The following is a 19,463-nucleotide window of genomic DNA, read 5'->3' on the forward strand; positions in this document are numbered from 1 at the left end:
CATGTCAGGTAGTCCTGGGGCATGGTCCTAGGGCTCAGGTCCTCCGAGAGAGAGAAAGAAAGAGAGAAGGAGAGAATTAGAGAACGCACACTTAGATTCACACAGGACACCGAATAGGACAGGAGAAGTACTCCAGATATAACAAACTGACCCCAGCCCCCCGACACATAAACTACTGCAGCATAAATACTGGAGGCTGAGATATGATATGATAAACTTAACATTGTGTTATAATAAAACAGTCATACAAGGATGGCTCTAGAAAGGAGACTATTCACTGCAAGTACGTACATGATGTTATGTCACTGGGCCCTTACACGGAAGGTTTCATAGTTTTCATATGGAAAAACTGTATTTTAATATACCATGGGCATCATTTCAAAAATAAATCCCACAGATGGTGCTAAATTCTCAGAGCCAATTAAAAGCTGAGTCAGCCACTGGTAGATGGCCAACTGGAAGCTAACCGTGAGTTGGATTGGCAAACTAGATCCTAACCTGGAGTTTGAACATGTCAATTTGGAATCTAACCTTGAGTTCGATCTCTCAATCGCCTCCATCTCTTAAAACAAGAGTGGTTTCAGACCAACACATGATGATGACGTGGGACTGATATTATCAGACTGTATAGAGTATTGAACAGTAAGTACAGAGCAGTATTTTCCCAAGGCATTACATAAATAATAAAAACTGGAAGCTGTCCAGCCTTTCCCCACCCTCAATCCCAAAAGGAAAGAATACCAAGTCCTCAAACAGTCTAACATACACACAGGAACACACAGCTGCACTGGGGCAAAACACACACACACACAACATTGCTACAATGTGTATGCATGTAGTGTCTTCACACTCAAGGATGCAGAGAGTTCCAGGCACAAATGAGATAGTGATGTGCTAGACAGACAGCTTAGGAATTAAAAATTCCTAGAGCCACACTATGCTTTCCATATGTGTACACGCCATAAAACACATGAACCTGAACTTCCTTCACTACTGTCCACTGGCATGATGGTCCAGTAGTAGCAGTAGTAGTGTAACATGATGGTCCAGTAGTAGCAGTAGTAGTGTAACATGGTCCAGTAGTAGCAGTAGTAGTGTAACATGATGGTCCAGTAGTAGCAGTAGTAGTGTAACATGATGGTCCAGTAGTAGTGTACCATGATGGTCCAGTAGTAGTGTACCATGATGGTCCAGTAGCAGCAGTAGTAGTGTAACATGATGGTCCAGTAGTAGTGTAACATGATGGTCCAGTAGTAGTGTACTATGATGGTCCAGTAGCAGCAGTAGTAGTGTAACATGATGGTCCAGTAGTAGTGTACCATGATGGTCCAGTAGTAGTGTACCATGATGGTCCAGTAGTAGCAGTAGTAGTGTAACATGATGGTCCAGTAGCAGCAGTAGTAGTGTAACATGATGGTCCAGTAGTAGTGTACCATGATGGTCCAGTAGTAGTGTACCATGATGGTCCAGTAGTAGCAGTAGTAGTGTAACATGATGGTCCAGTAGTAGCAGTAGTAGTGTAACATGATGGTCCAGTAGTAGCAGCAGTAGTGTAACATGATGGTCCAGTAGTAGTGTAACATGATGGTCCAGTAGTAGCAGTAGTAGTGTAACATGATGGTCCAGTAGTAGCAGTAGTAGTGTAACATGATGGTCCAGTAGTAGTGTGTAACATGATGGTCCAGTAGTAGTGTAACATGATGGTCCAGTAGTAGTGTAACATGATGGTCCAGTAGTAGCAGTAGTAGTGTAACATGATGGTCCAGTAGTAGCAGTAGTAGTGTAACATGATGGTCCAGTAGTAGCAGTAGTAGTGTAACATGATGGTCCAGTAGTAGCAGTGTAACATGATGGTCCAGTAGTAGCAGTGTAACATGATGGTCCAGTAGTAGTGTAACATGATGGTCCAGTAGTAGCAGTAGTAGTGTAACATGATGGTCCAGTAGTAGCAGTAGTAGTGTAACATGATGGTCCAGTAGTAGTGTAACATGATGGTCCAGTAGTAGCAGTAGTAGTGTAACATGATGGTCCAGTAGTAGCAGTAGTAGTGTAACATGATGGTCCAGTAGTAGTAGTGTAACATGATGGTCCAGTAGTAGTGTAACATGATGGTCCAGTAGTAGCAGTAGTAGTGTAACACGATGGTCCAGTAGTAGCAGTAGTAGTGTAACATGATGGTCCAGTAGTAGCAGTAGTAGTGTAACATGATGGTCCAGTAGTAGTGTAACATGATGGTCCAGTAGTAGTGTAACATGATGGTCCAGTAGTAGTGTAACCTGATGGTGCAGTAGTAGCAGTAGTAGTGTAACATGATGGTCCAGTAGTAGCAGTAGTAGTGTAACATGATGGTCCAGTAGTAGCAGTAGTAGTGTAACACAATGGTCCAGTAGTAGCAGTAGTAGTGTAACATGATGGTCCAGTAGTAGCAGTAGTAGTGTAACATGATGGTCCAGTAGTAGTGTAACCTGATGGTGCAGTAGTAGTGTAACATGATGGTCCAGTAGTAGCAGTAGTAGTGTAACATGATGGTCCAGTAGTAGTGTAACCTGATGGTGCAGTAGTAGCAGTAGTAGTGTAACATGATGGTCCAGTAGTAGTGTAACATGATGGTCCAGTAGTAGTGTAACAATGGTGGTCCAGTAGTAGCAGTAGTACTGTAACATGATGGTCCAGTAGTAGTGTAACATGATGGTCAAGTAGTAGTGTAACATGATGGTCCAGTAGTAGTGTAACATGATGGTCCAGTAGTAGCAGTAGTAGTGTAACATGATGGTCCAGTAGTAGCAGTAGTAGTGTAACATGATGGTCCAGTAGTAGCAGTAGTAGTGTAACATGATGGTCCAGTAGTAGCAGTAGTAGTGTAACATGATGGTCGAGTAGCAGCAGTAGTAGTGTAACATGATGGTCCAGTAGCAGCAGTAGTAGTGTAACATGATGGTCCAGTAGTAGTGTAACATGATGGTCCAGTAGTAGTGTAACATGATGGTCCAGTAGTAGTGTAACATGATGGTCCAGTAGTAGCAGTAGTAGTGTAACATGATGGTCCAGTAGTAGTGTAACATGATGGTCCAGTACTAGCAGTAGTAGTGTAACATGATGGTCCAGTAGTAGTGTAACATGATGGTCCAGTAGTAGTGTAACATGATGGTCCAGTAGTAGTGTAACATGATGGTCCAGTAGTAGCAGTAGTAGTGTAACATGATGGTCCAGTAGCAGCAGTAGTAGTGTAACATGATGGTCCAGTAGCAGCAGTAGTAGTGTAACATGATGGTCCAGTAGCAGCAGTAGTAGTGTAACATGATGGTCCAGTAGTAGCAGTAGTAGTGTAACATGATGGTCCAGTAGCAGCAGTAGTAGTGTAACATGATGTTCCAGTAGTAGCAGTAGTAGTGTAACTTGATGGTCCAGTAGTAGTGTAACATGATGGTCCAGTAGTTGTAGCAGTAGTAGTGTAACATGATGGTCCAGTAGTAGTGTAACATGATTGTCCAGTAGTAGTGTAACATGATGGTCCAGTAGTAGTGTAACATGATGTTCCAGTAGTAGTAGCAGTAGTAGTGTAACATGATGGTCCAGTAGTAGCAGTAGTAGTGTAACATGATGGTCCAGTTGCAGCAGTAGTAGTGTAACATGATGGTCCAGTTGCAGCAGTAGTAGTGTAACATGATGGTCCAGTAGTAGCAGTAGTAGTGTAACATGATGGTCCAGTAGCAGCAGTAGTAGTGTAACATGATGGTCCAGTAGTAGTGTAACATGATGGTCCAGTAGTAGCAGTAGTAGTGTAACATGATGGTCCAGTAGTAGCAGTAGTAGTGTAACATGATGGTCCAGTAGCAGCAGTAGTAGTGTAACATGATGGTCCAGTAGTAGTGTAACATGATGGTCCAGTAGTAGCAGTAGTAGTGTAACATGATGGTCCAGTAGTAGTGTAACATGATGGTCCAGTAGTAGTGTAACATGATGGTCCAGTAGTAGTGTAACATGATGGTCCAGTAGTAGTGTAACATGATGGTCCAGTAGTAGTGTAACATGATGGTCCAGTAGTAGCAGTAGTAGTGTAACATGATGGTCCAGTAGTAGCAGGAGTAGTGTAACATGATGGTCCAGTAGAAGCAGTAGTAGTGTAACATGATGGTCCAGTAGTAGCAGTAGTAGTGTAACATGATGGTCCAGTAGTGGTAGCAGTAGTAGTGTAACATGGTGGTCCAGTAGTAGTGTAACATGATGGTCCAGTAGGAGCAGTAGTAGTGTAACATGATGGTCCAGTAGGAGCAGTAGTAGTGTAACATGGTGGTCCAGTAGTAGCAGTAGTAGTGTAACATGATGGTCCAGTAGGAGCAGTAGTAGTGTAACATGATGGTCCAGTAGTAGCAGTAGTAGTGTAACATGGTGGTCCAGTAGTAGCAGTAGTAGTGTAACATGATGGTCCAGTAGTAGTTTAACATGATGGTCCAGTAGTAGTGTAACATGATGGTCCAGTAGTAGCAGTAGTAGTGTAACATGGTGGTCCAGTAGTAGTGTAACATGGTGGTCCAGTAGTAGCAGTAGTAGTGTAACATGATGGTCCAGTAGTAGCAGTAGTAGTGTAACATGATGGTCCAGTAGGAGCAGTAGTAGTGTAACATGATGGTCCAGTAGTAGTGTAACATGATGGTCCAGTAGTAGTGTAACATGATGGTCCAGTAGTAGTGTAACATGATGGTCCAGTAGTAGCAGTAGTAATGTAACATGATGGTCCAGTAGTAGCAGTAGTAGTGTAACATGATGGTCCAGTAGTAGTGTACCATGATGGTCCAGTAGTAGTGTACCATGATGGTCCAGTAGTAGCAGTAATAGTGTAACATGATGGTCCAGTAGTAGCAGTAGTAGTGTAACATGATGGTCCAGTAGTAGCAGTAGTAGTGTAACATGATGGTCCAGTAGTAGCAGTAGTAGTGTAACATGATGGTCCAGTAGTAGCAGTAGTAGTGTAACATGATGGTCCAGTAGTAGTGTAACATGATGGTCCAGTAGTAGTGTAACATGATGGTCCAGTAGTAGCAGTAGTAGTGTAACATGATGGTCCAGTAGTAGCAGTAGTAGTGTAACATGATGGTCCAGTAGTAGTGTAACATGATGGTCCAGTAGTAGTGTAACATGATGGTCCAGTAGTAGCAGTAGTAGTGTAACATGATGGTCCAGTAGTAGCAGTAGTAGTGTAACATGATGGTCCAGTAGTAGCAGTGTAACATGATGGTCCAGTAGTAGCAGTGTAACATGATGGTCCAGTAGTAGCAGTGTAACATGATGGTCCAGTAGTAGTGTAACATGATGGTCCAGTAGTAGCAGTAGTAGTGTAACATGATGGTCCAGTAGTAGCAGTAGTAGTGTAACATGATGGTCCAGTAGTAGCAGTAGTAGTGTAACACAATGGTCCAGTAGTAGCAGTAGTAGTGTAACATGATGGTCCAGTAGTAGTGTAACATGATGGTCCAGTAGTAGTAGCAGTAGTAGTGTAACACGATGGTCCAGTAGTAGCAGTAGTAGTGTAACCTGATGGTGCAGTAGTAGCAGTAGTAGTGTAACATGATGGTCCAGTAGTAGTGTAACATGATGGTCCAGTAGTAGCAGTAGTAGTGTAGCATGATGGTCCAGTAGTAGTGTAACAATGGTGGTCCAGTAGTAGCAGTAGTAGTGTAACATGATGGTCCAGTAGTAGTGTAACATGATGGTCAAGTAGTACTGTAACATGATGGTCCAGTAGTAGTGTAACATGATGGTCCAGTAGTAGTGTAACATGATGGTCCAGTAGTAGCAGTAGTAGTGTAACATGATGGTCCAGTAGTAGCAGTAGTAGTGTAACATGATGGTCCAGTAGTAGCAGTAGTAGTATAACATGATGGTCGAGTAGCAGCAGTAGTAGTGTAACATGATGGTCCAGTAGCAGCAGTAGTAGTGTAACATGATGGTCCAGTAGTAGTGTAACATGATGGTCCAGTAGTAGTGTAACATGATGGTCCAGTAGTAGCAGTAGTAGTGTAACATGATGGTCCAGTAGTAGTGTAACATGATGGTCCAGTAGTAGTGTAACATGATGGTCCAGTAGTAGTGTAACATGATGGTCCAGTAGTAGCAGTAGTAGTGTAACATGATGGTCCAGTAGTAGCAGTAGTAGTGTAACATGATGGTCCAGTAGCAGCAGTAGTAGTGTAACATGATGGTCCAGTAGCAGCAGTAGTAGTGTAACATGATGGTCCAGTAGTAGCAGTAGTAGTGTAACATGATGGTCCAGTAGCAGCAGTAGTAGTGTAACATGATGTTCCAGTAGTAGCAGTAGTAGTGTAACTTGATGGTCCAGTAGTAGTGTAACATGATGGTCCAGTAGTAGTAGCAGTAGTAGTGTAACATGATGGTCCAGTAGTAGTGTAACATGATTGTCCAGTAGTAGTGTAACATGATGGTCCAGTAGTAGCAGTAGTAGTGTAACATGATGGTCCAGTAGTAGTGTAACATGATGGTCCAGTAGTAGCAGTAGTAGTGTAGCATGATGGTCCAGTAGTAGTGTAACAATGGTGGTCCAGTAGTAGCAGTAGTAGTGTAACATGATGGTCCAGTAGTAGTGTAACATGATGGTCCAGTTGTAGCAGTAGTAGTGTAACATGATGGTCCAGTAGTAGCAGTAGTAGTGTAACATGATGGTCCAGTAGTAGCAGTAGTAGTATAACATGATGGTCGAGTAGCAGCAGTAGTAGTGTAACATGATGGTCCAGTAGCAGCAGTAGTAGTGTAACATGATGGTCCAGTAGTAGTGTAACATGATGGTCCAGTAGTAGTGTAACATGATGGTCCAGTAGTAGCAGTAGTAGTGTAACATGATGGTCCAGTAGTAGTGTAACATGATGGTCCAGTAGTAGCAGTAGTAGTGTAACATGATGGTCCAGTAGTAGTGTAACATGATGGTCCAGTAGTAGTGTAACATGATGGTCCAGTAGTAGTGTAACATGATGGTCCAGTAGTAGCAGTAGTAGTGTAACATGATGGTCCAGTAGTAGCAGTAGTAGTGTAACATGATGGTCCAGTAGTAGCAGTAGTAGTGTAACATGATGGTCCAGTAGCAGCAGTAGTAGTGTAACATGATGGTCCAGTAGCAGCAGTAGTAGTGTAACATGATGGTCCAGTAGTAGCAGTAGTAGTGTAACTTGATGGTCCAGTAGTAGTGTAACATGATGGTCCAGTAGTAGTAGCAGTAGTAGTGTAACATGATGGTCCAGTAGTAGTGTAACATGATTGTCCAGTAGTAGTGTAACAATGGTGGTCCAGTAGTAGCAGTAGTAGTGTAACATGATGGTCCAGTAGTAGTGTAACATGATGGTCCAGTTGTAGCAGTAGTAGTGTAACATGATGGTCCAGTAGTAGCAGTAGTAGTGTAACATGATGGTCCAGTAGTAGCAGTAGTAGTATAACATGATGGTCGAGTAGCAGCAGTAGTAGTGTAACATGATGGTCCAGTAGCAGCAGTAGTAGTGTAACATGATGGTCCAGTAGTAGTGTAACATGATGGTCCAGTAGTAGTGTAACATGATGGTCCAGTAGTAGTGTAACATGATGGTCCAGTAGTAGCAGTAGTAGTGTAACATGATGGTCCAGTAGTAGCAGTAGTAGTGTAACATGATGGTCCAGTAGTAGTGTAACATGATGGTCCAGTAGTAGTGTAACATGATGGTCCAGTAGTAGTGTAACATGATGGTCCAGTAGTAGCAGTAGTAGTGTAACATGATGGTCCAGTAGTAGCAGTAGTAGTGTAACATGATGGTCCAGTAGCAGCAGTAGTAGTGTAACATGATGGTCCAGTAGCAGCAGTAGTAGTGTAACATGATGGTCCAGTAGTAGCAGTAGTAGTGTAACATGATGGTCCAGTAGCAGCAGTAGTAGTGTAACATGATGTTCCAGTAGTAGCAGTAGTAGTGTAACTTGATGGTCCAGTAGTAGTGTAACATGATGGTCCAGTAGTAGTAGCAGTAGTAGTGTAACATGATGGTCCAGTAGTAGTGTAACATGATTGTCCAGTAGTAGTGTAACATGATGGTCCAGTAGTAGTGTAACATGATGTTCCAGTAGTAGCAGTAGTAGTGTAACATGATGGTCCAGTTGCAGCAGTAGTAGTGTAACATGATGGTCCAGTTGCAGCAGTAGTAGTGTAACATGATGGTCCAGTAGTAGCAGTAGTAGTGTAACATGATGGTCCAGTAGCAGCAGTAGTTGTGTAACATGATGGTCCAGTAGTAGTGTAACATGATGGTCCAGTAGTAGTGTAACATGATGGTCCAGTAGTAGCAGTAGTAGTGTAACATGATGGTCCAGTTGCAGCAGTAGTAGTGTAACATGATGGTCCAGTTGCAGCAGTAGTAGTGTAACATGATGGTCCAGTAGTAGCAGTAGTAGTGTAACATGATGGTCCAGTAGCAGCAGTAGTTGTGTAACATGATGGTCCAGTAGTAGTGTAACATGATGGTCCAGTAGTAGCAGTAGTAGTGTAACATGATGGTCCAGTAGTAGTGTAACATGATGGTCCAGTAGTAGTGTAACATGATGGTCCAGTAGTAGTGTAACATGATGGTCCAGTAGTAGTGTAACATGATGGTCCAGTAGTAGTGTAACATGATGGTCCAGTAGTAGTGTAACATGATGGTCCAGTAGTAGTGTAACATGATGGTCCAGTAGTAGTGTAACATGATGGTCCAGTAGTAGTGTAACATGATGGTCCAGTAGTAGTGTAACATGATGGTCCAGTAGTAGTGTAACATGATGGTCCAGTAGTAGTGTAACATGATGGTCCAGCAGTAGTGTAACATGATGGTCCAGCAGTAGTGTAACATGATGGTCCAGTAGTAGTGTAACATGATGGTCCAGTAGTAGTGTAACATGATGGTCCAGTAGTAGTGTAACATGATGGTCCAGTAGTAGTGTAACATGATGGTCCAGTAGTAGTGTAACATGATGGTCCAGTAGTAGTGTAACATGATGGTCCAGTAGTAGTGTAACATGATGGTCCAGTAGTAGTGTAACATGATGGTCCAGTAGTAGCAGTAGTAGTGTAACATGATGGTCCAGTAGTAGCAGTAGTAGTGTAACATGATGGTCCAGTAGTAGCAGTAGTAGTGTAACATGATGGTCTAGTAGTAGCAGTAGTAGTGTAACATGGTGGTCCAGTAGTAGCAGTAGTTGGTGTAACATGATGGTCCAGTAGTAGTGTAACATGATGGTCCAGTAGTAGTGTAACATGATGGTCCAGTAGTAGTGTAACATGATGGTCCAGTTGCAGCAGTAGTAGTGTAACATGATGGTCCAGTAGTAGCAGTAGTAGTGTAACATGATGGTCCAGTAGGAGCAGTAGTAGTGTAACATGATGGTCCAGTAGTAGTGTAACATGATGGTCCAGTAGTAGTGTAACATGATGGTCCAGTAGTAGTGTAACATGATGGTCCAGTAGTAGTAGCAGTAGTAGTGTAACATGATGGTCCAGTTGCAGCAGTAGTAGTGTAACATGATGGTCCAGTTGCAGCAGTAGTAGTGTAACATGATGGTCCAGTTGCAGCAGTAGTAGTGTAACATGATGGTCCAGTAGTAGCAGTAGTAGTGTAACATGATGGTCCAGTAGCAGCAGTAGTAGTGTAACATGATGGTCCAGTAGTAGTGTAACATGATGCGTCCAGTAGTAGCAGTAGTAGTGTAACATGATGGTGCAGTAGTAGCAGTAGTAGTGTAACATGATGGTCCAGTAGTAGTGTAACATGATGGTCCAGTAGTAGCAGTAGTAGTGTAGCATGATGGTCCAGTAGTAGTGTAACAATGGTGGTCCAGTAGTAGCAGTAGTAGTGTACATGATGGTCCAGTAGTAGTGTAACATGATGGTCAAGTAGTAGTGTAAACATGATGGTCCAGTAGTAGTGTAACATGATGGTCCAGTAGTAGCAGTAGTAGTGTAACATGATGGTCCAGTAGTAGCAGTAGTAGTGTAAACATGATGGTCCAGTAGTAGCAGTAGTAGTGTAACATGATGGTCCAGTAGTAGCAGTAGTAGTATAACATGATGGTCGAGTAGCAGCAGTAGTAGTGTAACATGATGGTCCAGTAGCAGCAGTAGTAGTGTAACATGATGGTCCAGTAGTAGTGTAACATGATGGTCCAGTGTAGTAACATGATGTCCAGTAGTAGCAGTGTAACATGATGGTCCAGTAGTAGTGTAACATGATGGTCCAGTAGTAGTGTAACATGATGGTCCAGTAGTAGTGTAACATGATGGTCCAGTAGTAGTGTAACATGATGGTCCAGTAGTAGTGTAACATGATGGTCCAGTAGTAGTGTAACATGATGGTCCAGTAGTAGCAGTAGTAGTGTAACATGATGGTCCAGTAGCAGTAGTAGTAGTGTAACATGATGGTCCAGTAGCAGCAGTAGTAGTAAAACATGATGGTCCAGTAGTAGCAGTAGTAGTGTAACATGATGGTCCAGTAGCAGCAGTAGTAGTGTAACATGATGTTCCAGTAGTAGCAGTAGTAGTGTAACTTGATGGTCCAGTAGTAGTGTAACATGATGGTCCAGTAGTAGTAGCAGTAGTAGTGTAACATGATGGTCCAGTAGTAGTGTAACATGATTGTCCAGTAGTAGTGTAACATGATGGTCCAGTAGTAGTGTAACATGATGTTCCAGTAGTAGTAGCAGTAGTAGTGTAACATGATGGTCCAGTAGTAGCAGTAGTAGTGTAACATGATGGTCCAGTTGCAGCAGTAGTAGTGTAACATGATGGTCCAGTTGCAGCAGTAGTAGTGTAACATGATGGTCCAGTAGTAGCAGTAGTAGTGTAACATGATGGTCCAGTAGCAGCAGTAGTTGTGTAACATGATGGTCCAGTAGTAGTGTAACATGATGGTCCAGTAGTAGTAGCAGTAGTAGTGTAACATGATGGTCCAATAGTAGCAGTAGTAGTGTAACATGATGGTCCAGTAGCAGCAGTAGTAGTGTAACATGATGGTCCAGTAGTAGTGTAACATGATGGTCCAGTAGTAGCAGTAGTAGTGTAACATGATGGTCCAGTAGTAGTGTAACATGATGGTCCAGTAGTAGTGTAACATGATGGTCCAGTAGTAGTGTAACATGATGGTCCAGTAGTATGACATGATGGTCCAGTAGTAGTGTAACATGATGGTCCAGTAGTAACAGTGGTCCAGTAGTAACATGATGGTCCAGTAGTAGCAGTAGTAGTGTAACATGATGGTCTAGTAGTAGCAGTAGTAGTGTAACATGGTGGTCCAGTAGTAGTGTAACATGGTGGTCCAGTAGTAGCAGTAGTAGTGTAACATGATGGTCCAGCAGTAGCAGTAGTAGTGTAACATGATGGTCCAGTAGTAGCAGTAGTAGTGTAACATGATGGTCCAGTAGTAGCAGGAGTAGTGTAACATGATGGTCGAGTAGAAGCAGTATTAGTGTAACATGATGGTGCAGTAGTAGTGTAACATGATGGTCCAGTAGTGGTAGCAGTAGTAGTGTAACATGGTGGTCCAGTAGTAGTGTAACATGGTGGTCCAGTAGTAGTGTAACATGATGGTCCAGTAGTAGTGTAACATGATGGTCCAGTTGTAGTAGTGTAACATGATGGTCCAGTAGTAGTAGTGTAACATGATGGTCCAGTAGTAGTGTAACATGATGGTCCAGCAGTAGTGTAACATGATTGTCCAGTAGCAGCAGTAGTAGTGTAACATGATGGTCCAGTAGTAGCAGTAGTAGTGTAACATGATGGTCCAGTAGTAGTGTAACATGATGGTCCAGTTGCAGCAGTAGTAGTGTAACATGATGGTCCAGTTGCAGCAGTAGTAGTGTAACATGATGGTCCAGTAGTAGCAGTAGTAGTGTAACATGATGGTCTAGTAGTAGCAGTAGTAGTGTAACATGATGGTCCAGTAGTAGCAGTAGTAGTGTAACATGATGGTCCAGTAGTAGCAGCAGTAGTGTAACATGATGGTCCAGTAGTAGCAGCAGTAGTGTAACATGATGGTCCAGTAGTAGTGTAACATGATGGTCCAGTAGTAGCAGCAGTAGTGTAACATGATGGTCCAGTAGTAGTGTAACATGATGGTCCAGTTGCAGCAGTAGTAGTGTAACATGATGGTCCAGTAGTAGCAGTAGTAGTGTAACATGATGGTCCAGTAGTAGCAGTAGTAGTGTAACATGATGGTCCAGTAGTAGCAGTAGTAGTGTAACATGATGGTCCAGTAGTAGCAGTAGTAGTGTAACATGATGGTGCAGCAGTAGTAGTGTAACATGATGGTCCAGTAGTAGTGTAACATGATGGTCCAGTAGTAGTGTAACATGATGGTCCAGTAGTAGTGTAACATGATGGTCCAGTAGTAGCAGTAGTAGTGTAACATTGTGGTCCAGTAGTAGTGTAACATGATGGTCCAGTTGCAGCAGTAGTAGTGTAACATGATGTTCCAGTAGTAGCAGTAGTAGTGTAACATGATGGTCCAGTTGCAGCAGTAGTAGTGTAACATGATGGTCCAGTAGCAGCAGTAGTAGTGTAAAATGATGGTCCAGTAGTAGCAGCAGTAGTGTAACATGATGGTCCAGTAGTAGTGTAACATGATGGTCCAGTTGCAGCAGTAGTAGTGTAACATGATGGTCCAGTAGTAGCAGTAGTAGTGTAACATGATGGTCCAGTAGTAGCAGTAGTAGTGTAACATGATGGTCCAGTAGTAGCAGTAGTAGTGTAACATGATGGTCCAGTAGTAGCAGTAGTAGTGTAACATGATGGTCCAGTAGTAGCAGTAGTAGTGTAACATGATGGTCCAGTAGTAGCAGTAGTAGTGTAACATGATGGTGCAGCAGTAGTAGTCTAACATGATGGTCCTGTAGTAGTGTAACATGATGGTCCAGTAGTAGTGTAACATGATGGTCCAGTAGTAGTGTAACATGATGGTCCAGTAGTAGTGTAACATGATGGTCCAGTAGTAGTGTAACATGATGGTCCAGTAGTAGTGTAACATGATGGTCCAGTAGTAGTGTAACATGATGGTCCAGTAGTAGTGTAACATGATGGTCCAGTAGTAGTGTAACATGATGGTCCAGTAGTAGTGTAACATGATGGTCCAGTAGTAGTGTAACATGATGGTCCAGTAGTAGTGTAACATTGTGGTCCAGTAGTAGTGTAACATGATGGTCCAGTTGCAGCAGTAGTAGTGTAACATGATGGTCCAGTAGTAGCAGTAGTAGTGTAACATGATGGTCCAGTTGCAGCAGTAGTAGTGTAACATGATGGTCCAGTAGCAGCAGTAGTAGTGTAACATGATGGTCCAGTAGCAGCAGTAGTAGTGTAACATGATGGTCCAGTAGTAGCAGTGGTAGTGTAACATCAAATTAAATGTTATTTGTCACATGCGCCGCATACAACAGGTGCTTACTTACAAGCTTAACCAACAATGCAGTTTTATGAAAAATAATTGTTGAGCAAAAATAGATAAGTTAAAAATAACAAATAGTTAAAGAGCAGCAGCGAGGCTATATACATGCTGTACTGGTACAGAGCCATTTGATTAGCTGTTCAGGAGTCTTATGGCTTGTGGGTAGAAGCTGTTAAAAAGCCTTTTGGGGCCTCCCGGGTGGTGCAGTGGTCTAAGACTCTGACCTCCAGAGACTCTGGGTTCGAGCACAGGCCCTGTTGCAGCCGGCCGCGTGCACGCTGACCGGACAGTGCACGCTGACCAGGTCGCTAGGGGCACGGTGTTTCCTCCGACACATTGGTGCGGCTGAATTCCGGGTTGGATACGCGCTGTGTTAAGAAGCAGTGTGGCTTGGTTGGGTTGTGTTTCGGAGGATGCATGACTCTCGACCTTCGTCTCTCCCAAGCCCGTACGGGAGTTGTAGAGATGAGACAAGATAGTAACTACTAAAACAATTGGATACTACGAAATTGGGGTGAAAAAAGGGGGTAAGTTTTTATTTAAAAAGCCTTTTGGACCTAGACTTGGTGTTCCGGTACCGCTTGCCCTACAGTAGCAGAGAGAACAGTCTATGACTAGGGTGGCTGGAGTCTTTCACAATTTTTAGGGCCTTCCTCTTACACCGCCTGGAGGTCCTGGATGGCAGGAAGCTTTGCCCCAGTGATGTACTTGGCTGTACGCACTGTACGCACTCCTTTTCCTGTAGTCCACAATCATCTTATTTGTCTTGATCACGTTGAGGGAAAGGTTGTTATCCTGGCACCACACGGCCAGGTCTCTGACCTCCTCCCTATAGGCTGTCTCATCGTTGTCGGTGATCAGGCCTACCGCTATTGTGTTGTCGGCAAACTTAATGATGGTGTTGGAGTTGTGCCTGGCCATGCAGTCAAGGGTGAACAAGGAGTACAGGAGGGGACTGAGCACGCACCCCTGAGGGGCCCCCGTGTTGAGGATCAGCATGGCAGATGTGTTGTTATCTACCCTTACCACCTGGGGGCGACCCGTCAGGAAGTCCAGGATCCAGTTGCAGAGGGAGGTTTTTAGTCCCAGGGTCCTTAGCTAAGTGATGAGCTTTGACAGCACTATTGTGTTGAACACTGAGCTGTAGTCAATCAATAGCATTCTCACCTATGTCTTCCTTTTCCCCAGTTCGGAAAGGGCAGTGTAAAATGCAATAGAGACTGCATCATCTGTAGATCTGTTGGGGCGGTATGCAAATTGGGGTGGGTCTAGGGTTTCTGGGATAATGGTGTTGATGTGAGCCATGACCAGCCTTTCAAAGCACTTCATGGCTACAGACGTGAGTGCTACGGGTCAGTAGTCATTTAGGCAGGTTACCTTAGTGTTCTTGGGCACAGGGACTATGGTGGTCTGCTTGAAACATGTTGGTATTACAGACTCAGTCAGGGACAGGTTGAAAATGTCAGTGAAGACACTTGCCAGTTGGTCTGCGCATGCTCAGAGTACACCTCCTGGTAATTTACTTGTTTAAAGGTCTTACTCATATCGGCTACCGAGAGCGTGATCACAGTCGTCTGGAACTGCTGATGCTCTCATGCATGCTTCAGTGTTGCTTGCCTCGAAACGAGTATAGAAGTAATTTAGCTCGTCTGGTAGGCTCATGTCACTAGGCAGCTTGCATTTTGCTTTCCTTTGTAGTCTGTAATAGTTTGCAAGCCCTGCCACATCCAATGAGCGTCGGAGCCTTTAGTACGATTCAAGCTTAGTCCTGTTTTGACACTTTGCCTATTTGATGGTTTGTCTGCGGGCATAGCGAGATTTCTTATAAGCGTCCGGGTTACAGTCCCGCTCCTTGAAAACGTCAGCTCTACCCTTTAGTTCAGTGCGGACGTTGCCTGTAATCCATAGCTTCTGGTTGGGGTATGTACGTACGGTCACTGTGGGGACGACATCATCAATGCACGTATTGATGAAGCCAGTGAATGATGTGGTGTACTCCTCAATGCCATCAGAAGAATCCCGTAACATATTCCAGTCTGTGCAAAACAGTCCTGTAGCTTAGCATCTGCGTCATCTGACTACTTCTTTATTGATGAGTCACTGGTGCTTCCTGCTTTAGTTTTTGCTTGTAAGCAGGAATCAGGAGGATATAATTATGGTCAGATTTACCAAATGGAGGGTGAGGCAGAGCTTTGTACGTGTCTCTGTGTGTGGAGTAAAGGTGGTCTACAGTTTTTTTCCTCTGGTTGCACATTTAACGTGCTGGTTGAAATTAGGCCACTAGAAGAAATAAATTAGGCCACTAGAAGAAATGAATTAGGCCACTAGAAGAGCCGCCTCTGGATGAGTGTTTTCCTGTTTGCTTATGGCCGTATACAGCTCATTAAGTGCCAGCATCGGTTAGGGGTGGTAAATGGACAGCTATGAAAAATATATAGATGAAAACTCTCTTGGTAAATAGTGTGGTCTACAGCTTATCATGAGATACTCTACCTCAGGTGAGGTTTATGATTTTGGGGTGGAGTGAAAGGAGTCCGCAACCTGCACTAATAAATTGGGAAACGATGCTTAACGCTCAGTGGTAGTGTCATACTTGTATTGATTGACTGATTGACTGGGTATCTTACTTGTATCCTGCAATGTATCCAGGCTTATATAACCAGTGTGGTCTTTCCCAGCCAGCATGAAGCCCATGGAAGCCTTACCCTTTAGTAGCTCATACACACCACTGATCCTGTGGGTCGGACGGCCCGCAAAACACTCCTCTTTAGAGTAGCCTGCTGAGGGAGGGAGGGAGATAGAAATTAAAACATAAATTTTCAACATTCTTTAGTAAACATGCCTTTACTTCAACCAGTAAAGATATCCCATTCATTGAAAACCCACTCACCCATTGTCCAAAATCCTTTTCTACTATAGGCCAGCGAGGGTAGAGAGTACTCACCTACGTTGTTGAATCCATAGGACTCTCTGACCTTGGTAGACATATAGGGTACCGTTGTCCATTTGCCATTGAGGTCATAGGGGGGGGGTTCCCCAGTCACAATCCAATCACTGAGGAACTTCCCGATGCCACCGGCGTGGATCATCCCATACCTGGGACATCGCACACAGTCGGACCATGCGGTAATGCCTTTGACCTTCAACCTCCCACTCCCAGTCAGCCAAACGTAACAAGGCTTACCTAGTTGTTACAGCAGGGAAGATGGTAAGACCTTCAGAATTAAGAACTTTCACACTACACCATCCAATCACATCAATTTATTTCAGCATCCACCCCTGACCCCTGACCCCAACCCATTGCTCAGAGCTCCCCCAAACAAACACTCGCACACAATCCCACTCCTATGTTTACCTGAAGCCGATGCCGGTCCAGTGGTTGCCTGCGCCCTGGGCAGGAGGTCAGGAGTGGAGGTGATTGGTCCAGACACAATGTTGATGATGTCCGCATTCTTCACCACAGGTACCATCTCCATGTCCATCTCCACATGGTCCATGATACGGTCCTGGTCTGACTCAAACAGCTCCTTACCAAAACATGTACAACACACATACACACACACAGAGGAGTACAACTGAGGTTAGGCATACAGAGAGGTAGAGAGAGAGTCTGTGTGAGAGAGAGTGGGACAGAGTGAAAGAGAGAGCAAGATAGACAGACAGACCTGGTGGTACTCCATTTGTAACCCAGGAGTCCTGCAGCACCATCTTCTCTCTCTCGTAGGGCCCAAACAGCAGTCCGTCTCTCTCTCTCTCCTGTCTGAGGTATTATGAGCCCTCCAGGTCCCTGATCACTGGCAGCTCTGTCTTCAGGGCCTTTCACCTAGGCACAACAAAACATATCAAAATGTATTAATCATCTAATTAACCTTTAAATAAACATCACAACACATGTTACTTTAAAACAATTTAATTAAATGAGTACCTCTGGCACTGTTGCTTTGACAGCATACTGGTGATGGACAGGGATAGTGGGGTGCTCAAAGCCAATCAGCTGGCCAATTTCCCGGGCCCAGATTCCTATAGACCAATCAAAGAACAGTAATTATTTCATGGTCTGAAAAGGTGCACCTTCAGTGGGGTCAATAGAAACCAGAAACATCCAGGTTTTTTTCAGGGGAAAGGAAGGAGAGCCTGTGACGCCTGTGACTTCCGATTTTGGACGTGCGCCTTGCTGTTTACAGTCCCCACCCCAGTGAAACATATCAGATGCCTAAAAATAGCGCCAGTCTTTCTTCGAGATGAAGACACTACATACCAATTTTGTTGATGTCATTATTGCTAGATAAAGCTAGCTCATATTTGGCTAGCAGCTAGCTACGGCACGTGTTCGCTTGCTCTCTGAAGATGTTTCCATGCGGAAAATAAACAAGGCGACATACCATCTTAACTCCTTCTGTTTCCCCCTCGTCATGACCAGAATATAGGGTATCCTGCTCAGGTGTTTATTTGACGCCTCCTAGGTTAGGTTAGCATACATGTTTTGAGGAGACCAGGAAGCGGACACAGGAGTATGGAGAAAGACGCCAGTAGGGTGTAAACAGCCATCCTTGAACTGCCCCGGTCTCCACCGCAAGGAAAGCAAAACAAGAACAGTGCCTCACACACTGCTTCTTTCTGCCTTCTACTAACCCAGCCTTCACTTTATCAGTTCAAAATAGTGCATAGCCAGCTGGGTCCCACAGATTGTGCAATGATAATGACAGAACTGGAGCGGAAAATGGCCGTAAAATTGTAGAATAGTAGAATCTCAGATGCAGAGTATGAAAGCCGAGTAAAAACACGACTGTTATTACAGTACTATGGGGCACTCTATGACACTTAGACATGGTTGTGTCTGAAATGATACCATATTCCCTAGATAGTGCACTACTTTTGGCAAAAACCATGGGGCTCTGGCCAAAAGTAGTGTCCTATATAGAGAAGAGGATACCATTCCAGACTGAGGCATGGTGTTAAGGGCCCGTCACGTTAACACTAACACAATTATCTGTCTGTCTGTGGCTCCAACACTATGACTCCACATCTTAAGACAAAGATAGGAGACCCCCTGTTCTACCAGCTGATTCACTTTAGAGTGAACGTCGAGGTTAGTCTTGTTTTAAACTTCATCAAAGGCTTCATTTACAAAGGACTTCATTTTCTAGGAGCTATTTCAGGTGGTCAGCTGAGATTCCAACACCTGGCTGTTGGTGATAATGCAATCTGATCCGATCTGATTGTTTGGTATAACGTCAGACGACTGGGTTTTCTGACCACTCTTTCTAAGGCCTTCTTCTTTTGGGGTTTAATGGCAGCGTGCAAACCAACATTTTAGCATTTAAGCATTTAACTGTCTCCCTGCTTGTTAGCTCCCCCACCGAAACACTGGCACAAACACGAATGTTCCTACTCCGTAACATTCTAAAAGAGAAGGAACCAGCCACTACATCCACAGGGACATGGATACCCCCTAAAACTTAACATTTACTCACTGCAGTACCTGTGTAAGTCACAGAACTGTTGCTTGACCGTGACAAGCGCAAACCCAGTCAACACATAGTCCTACATAAAATGTATATACATTTACTCATGTACTGTAACACAAAGATTTAAAAAGACACTTTTACAAATGAAATAAAAGATTCATTAAAATAATGTATGGCATAGCCTCTGTGCACAGTAGACTGACCACAAACCAGTATAGGAAGCCTGTTGCTACGAGCCTCTTGCCCGATCAATATTCTGATTTCCGGGGCAAGAGTCAGCTGCCCTCCCTCTGCATACAGACAAACACACACACACCATTACCCCTGCTGACACTACAGCCGTTTGTCCCTACAGAGCACAGGCTGGTAACGGCCTGCAGGAACCAGTTGTTGTGACAGCTGAAAGAAATGTCACATAACCCCACTTGTTGACTTCTGCCGCTTTCTGCGGGGTTGCGGCTGTTCCTCACAAGTAGTACAAGTAGGGAAAAGAGTAACGGTAGAGTATGCGTATGTAACAGTATAACTTTAGACCGTCCCCTCGCCCATACCCGGGCGCGAA

At 43.9% G+C, this 19,463-nt stretch overlaps 1 pseudogene; it reads right to left on the reverse strand.

Moving 5' to 3' along the window:
* The window catches only part of LOC116358223 (dimethylglycine dehydrogenase, mitochondrial-like), a 57,461-nt pseudogene that overhangs the window by 15,058 nt on the left and 22,940 nt on the right, over positions 1 to 19,463 (reverse strand).

The sequence above is a fragment of the Oncorhynchus kisutch genome, linkage group LG29 (assembly GCF_002021735.2).
Source record: "Oncorhynchus kisutch isolate 150728-3 linkage group LG29, Okis_V2, whole genome shotgun sequence".
Classification (NCBI taxonomy): Eukaryota; Metazoa; Chordata; class Actinopteri; order Salmoniformes; family Salmonidae; genus Oncorhynchus; species Oncorhynchus kisutch.